The 5,490-nt window shown below is 46.4% G+C and overlaps 2 protein-coding genes across 2 annotated transcripts in view; both read left to right on the top strand.

The window, feature by feature from the left end:
- MRPS18B (mitochondrial ribosomal protein S18B) overlaps positions 1-1,078 on the top strand; it is a 16,450-nt gene extending 15,372 nt beyond the window's left edge. The window contains exon 8 of the mRNA XM_011945037.1: positions 1,043-1,078. The gene's annotated coding sequence lies outside the window, so the exon portion shown is untranslated. The remainder of the gene's footprint in view (positions 1-1,042) is intronic.
- ATAT1 (alpha tubulin acetyltransferase 1) overlaps positions 1-5,490 on the top strand; it is a 23,037-nt gene that overhangs the window by 6,042 nt on the left and 11,505 nt on the right. The gene's annotated exons all lie outside the window — the stretch shown is intronic.

The raw sequence follows: 5,490 nt of genomic DNA, 5'->3' as shown, positions 1-5,490 counted from the left end.
ACAGTGAAACCCTATCTCTACTAAAAATACAAAAATTAGCTGGGTGTGGTGGTGGGCACCTGTAGTCCCAGCTACTTGGGAGGCTGAGGCAGGAGAATCGTTTGAACCCAGGAGGCAGAGGTTGCAGTGAGCTGAGATCGCGCTATTGCACTCCAGTATGGATAACAGAGCGAGATTCCATCAAGGAAAAAAAAAGATCACTTGGCTGTGATCTTGATTTTTTCTTTTTTAACAAGATCACTTTGGCTGTTAAGAACAGGCAATCGCCAGGCGCAGTGGCTCACACCTGTAATCCTAGCACTTTGGGAGGCAGAGGCAGGTGGATTGCCTGAGGTCAGGACTTCAAGACCAGTCTGGCCAACATAGTGAAACCCTGTCTCTACTAAAAATACAAAAAAAATTAGCTGGGCATGGTGGTAAGCACCTGTAATCCCAGCTACTCAGGAGACTGAGGCAGGGGAATTGCTTGAACCAAGGAGGTGGAGGTTGCAGTGAGTTGAGATCGCACCATTGCACTCCAGCCTGGCAACAGAGTAAGACCCTATCAAAAAAAGAAAAAAAAAGAAAGAAAGAAAAGGCAATAAGGGAGCAAGAGTAGAAGCAAGTAAACTAATTAGCCAGCAACAATCCTGGTGAAAAATGGTGGTGGCTCAGACCAAGGTGGTAGCAGTAGTGAGGGTAAAGAGTGGTCAAATTTTTAAAATTCTGAAGGTAAAGCAAGTAAGATTTTCTGACAGATTGTATGTGGAGAAAGAGGACTTTAGGACAACCCCAAAGTCTGAGCAGCTGGAAGAATGAAGTTGCTTTAACTGAGATGGTAGATAGACCAGCTTTGGAGGAAAATATTAGGAGTACATTTTTAATATGTTAATTGGAGATGTCTGTGATATGTCCAGGTTTGAGTAGACAGTTGGATACTTCCCTGGAGATCAGGGAGGAGGTTTGGGGAGGAGCATTTTCAGCATACATCTGGTATTTAAAGCAAAGAGACAGGATGTGATCACCATAGAAAGATGACAGATAGAGAAGCTACCCTGGCCAGGCGCGGTGGCTCACGCCTGTAATCCCAGCACTTTGGGAAGCCAAGGCGGGTGGATCATGAGGTCAGGAGATCGAGACCATCCTGGCTAACACAGTGAAACCCCATCTCTATTAAAAATACAAAAAAAATTAGCCAGGCGTGGTGGTGGGCGCCTGTAGTCCTAGCTACTCGGGAGGCTGAGGCAGGAGAATGGCATGAACCTGGGAGGCGGAGCTTGCAGTGAGCCGAGATCGGGCCACTGTACTCCAGCCTGGGTGACACAGCGAGACTCTGTCTCGAAAAAAAAAAAAGAAGCTGCCCCTTTGGGCCCTCCCCTTGGGCCCTCTTTAAGAAGTGAGGACCCCCAACTGGCTGCTCTGAAAAGCCATCTTTGCATTGTTCCTGGTTCGGTGTCCTGCTCATGGCAGCCACCTCTGCCATGCGCTTCCTCTGCTGTCTCACAGTCTGGCAGCTTAATCGACATAGTCCCCAAACTCTTGCTTTCTTCTTAATCCCTTGCATCGGATCACCGCTGTGCTCCACCATGTCAGACGCAGTTGTGGACACAAGCTCCGAGATCACCACCAAGGACTTCAAGAAGTTGTGGAGGAGGCAGAAAGTGGAAGAGATGCCCATGCTAACAGGAACGCTAATGAGGAAAATGGGGAGCAGAAGACTGACAATGAGGTAGATGAAGAAGAGGAACAGGGTGGGGAAAAAGAGAAGAGGAAGGTGATGGTGAAGAAAAGAACAGAGATGAAAACGAAGCAACTGAGGCGGTATGGACAAATGGGCAGTTGATGATGATGAAGATGACGATGTTGATCCTAAGCAGCAGAAGGCCGATGAGGATGATTAGACAGCAAAAAAAGGAAAATTAAACTTTAAATTAAAGCCACTGTGATCTATTCACCCTCCGCTTCCCATCTCAGAATCTAAACGTGGTTGCCCTAGAGAGGCCTGCTTGCCCTCCAAAGGCAGTGCCACTGCAGATGACAGGCACTCGCCACCACCCAACCCAACACAGAGAATTTGCAACAGAGGAGGAAAAAAGAACCAAAACTTCCAAGGTCTTGGTTTTTTAGAAGTACTTTAAAAAGGAAGTTTGTATTTTTTATTTACATTTTATATTTTTGTACATATTGTTAGGGTCTTTTTTTTATTATTTCTTTGAGATGGAGGCTAGCTCTGTCACCAGGCTGGAGTGCAGTGGTGTGATCTTGGCTCACCGCAAGCTCCGCCTCCCGGGTTCAAGCGATTCTCCTGCCTCAGCCTCTTGAGTAGGCAGGAATTACAGGCGCCTGCCACCACACCCAGCTTATTTTTGTATTTTTAGCAGAGACAGGGTTTCACCAGGTTGGCCAGGATGGTCTCGATCTGACCTTGTGATCCGCCCACCTCGGTCTCCCGAAGTGTTAGAATTACAGGCGTGAGCCACCACGTCAGGCCAGGTCAGTCATTTTTAATGATCTCAGATGACCAAGCCAGCCTTTGGAGGGTTCTCTGTCTTACTTCTGACTTTACTTGTGGTATGACCATGCTCATTATAATCTCAAAGGAGGAAAAAAACCTTGCTTAAAAAAGAAAAAAAAAAGAGTCTTATTCTGAGCATTCCAGTAGCTTTTTTAGTGTATGTAGTTAGCTGTACCATACACAGTTGGTTTGTGTGAGATGGTTAAAAAGACCAAAGATAAAATGTTTCATTTATTTGCCTTTTTTGTCTATGAAATAGCTGCTTATTTATTTATTTAGGCCTATTTGATGTATGTGTGAAACAATATTGTCCAACAATAAACCCAAATTTTATTTTGCTGACTTGTTCTAACAGCAACAAAAAGAAGTGAAGGAAGAGAAGACCAGCAAATGCAACCACAGAGTGACTAGTCAAGTAGATGAAAACTGAGGCCAGGTGTGGTGGCTCACACCTGTAATCCCAGCACTTTGAGAGGCCAAGTTGGGTGGATCACCTGAGGTCAGGAGTTCAAGACCAACATGGTGAAACCCCATCTCTACTAAAAATACAAAATTAGCCAGGCGAGGTGGCTCATGCCTGTAATCCCAGCTACTTGGGAGGCTGAGGCAGGAGAATCACTTGAACCTGGGAGGCAGAGGTTGCAATGAGCCGAGATCATGCCATTGCACTCCAGCCTGGGCAACAAAAGTGAAACTCCATCTCAAAAAGAAAAGAAAATTGAAAAGTAAGGTGACCTGAAAGGCCACTGAACAAAGTGTTTCCAGGAGGAAGGAATAGTTTACTGGGTCAAATGCTGCTGATCACGGAGCAAAGAGGTCTGAGAAGTTACTACTGGATTTATCTGCCTTAGGCCATTGGTGATCTTGATGAGCAGTTTTGGTGCAGCGGTGTGTGGAAGCCTGGATGCAGTGGGTCTTGTAGACTGAGAAGCTAGGAATGCAGCAAGAATAAGCCACTTTTTAAAATCCTGCTTTAAGAGGAATAGAAATAGAGCAAGAGCTGGAGGATGAAGTGAATCAAAAGAGTTGATCCTTTTCAGATGGGAGAACAAATAGCATTAGAATGGTTCTATAGAGAAAAAATATTATTACTATGTCAGAGAAAGTGGGGAGAACTGTTGAAGTGATGTCATTGAGTGGGTAGGAGGGGTTGGGATTTTTTTGACAAGTTAGCCTTGGATAGGAACATGGACAGTTAATCCATTGTAACATGATTTGATAGATGTGATTACAGAGGAGGCATAAGGACATGGATTTGAGTGCTACCTTGGGCTGGGGGTTGGGTAAAGAAAGACGACATGTCTAATCTTAAAAGGCAAGTGTTTGTCAGGTGGACACAAGGCTAAAGTGCCTTTTATGTAGAGAACTGGCATGAACAAAGGCAGAAAGGTATTAAACTACCTTTCAGGCCAGGCACGGTGGCTCACGCCTGTAATCCCAGCACTTTGGGAGGCTGAGGCAGGTGGATCATGAGGTCAGGAGATTGAGACCATCCTGGCTAACACAGTGAAACCCTATCTCTACTAAAAATACAAAAAATATTAGCTGGGCGTGGTGGCGGGTGCTTGTAGTCCCAGCTACTCTGAAGCTGAGGCAGGAGAATGGGGTGAACTTGGGAGGCGGGGCTTGCAGTGAGCCGAGATCGCGCGACTGCACTCCAGCCTCGGCGACAAGAGTGAGACGCTGTCTCAAAATAAGTAAGTAAATAAATAAAAATAAACCACCTTTCAGGGTACTACAAGCAGTATGGTGTGGTTGGAGTGCTGAGCATGTGCTTGTTGGGGGAGGATGGGGATGGGTTGGTAAACATTACAGCAAGGTCAAGGCAAGGGATAGGCAGGGTCTTCCTACAGTATATTTTTCCATTAAGAGGCAGCAGAGAGCAGTGGAAGGAGCACACTATTTTTTTTTTTTTTGAGACGGAGTCTCACTCTGTTGCCCAGGTTGGAGTGCAGTGGCACAATCTCGGCTCACTGGAACCTCTGCCTCCTGGGTTCAGGCAATTTTCTTGCCTCAGCCTCCTGAGTAGCTGGGATTACAGGCGCCCACCACCACACCTGGCTAATTTTTGTGTTGATGAGGTTTCGCCATGTTGACCAGACGTCTCTAACTTCTGACCTGAAGTGATCCGCCCACCTCGGTCTCCCAAAATGCTACGATTACAGCCATGAGTTGCCACACCTGGCCCTGGAGCACAATATTTGATATGAAACACATTACCCAGTTAACATGTAAGGCCAGAGCAGTGTAGAGTGTAAATAACAACTCACATTTCATGGGCTCTATGTGATATCTGTATGCATCATCTCAGTGGATTCTTGCACATCTTTTTGAGGTAGGTACTATTTTTTTTTTTTTTTTTTGAGACAGAGTCTTGCTCTGTCGCCCGGGCTGGAGTGCAGTGGCGCGATCTCGGCTCACTGCAAGCTCCGCCTCCTGGGTTTACGCCATTCTTCTGCCTCAGCCTCCCGAGTAGCTGGGACTACAGGCGCCCGCCATCTCGCCCGGCTAGTTTTTTGTATTTTTTAGTAGAGACGGGGTTTCACCGTGTAGACCAGGATGGTCTCGATCTCCTGACCTCGTGATCCACCCATCTCAGCCTCCCAAAGTGCTGGGATTACAGGCTTGAGCCACCGCGCCCGGCCGAGGTAGGTACTATTATTAAACCTATTTTGGGTTTATACAAATTAGTGACTTAACCAAATTCACACAGCCAGTAAATAGTAGAGTACACATTTGAACCCATAGCCATTTGCACCCAGTGAACTTTTTTTTTTTTTCTTTTTGAGGCAAGGTCTTGCTCTGTTGCCTAGGCTGGAGTGCAGTGGCAACATCATGGCTCACTGCAGTCTCTACCTCCTAAGCTCAAGAGATCTTCCCTACCAGCCTGGCCAACATGGCGAAACCCCATCTCTATTAAAAATACAAAAATTAGGCCGGGCGCGGTGGCTCAAGCCTGTAATCCCAGCACTTTGGGAGGCCGAGACGGGCGGATC

This window comes from Colobus angolensis, unplaced genomic scaffold (assembly GCF_000951035.1).
Source record: "Colobus angolensis palliatus isolate OR3802 unplaced genomic scaffold, Cang.pa_1.0 Scaffold238, whole genome shotgun sequence".
Taxonomy (NCBI): Eukaryota; Metazoa; Chordata; class Mammalia; order Primates; family Cercopithecidae; genus Colobus; species Colobus angolensis.
This window is presented reverse-complemented; position numbering and strand designations above follow the sequence as displayed.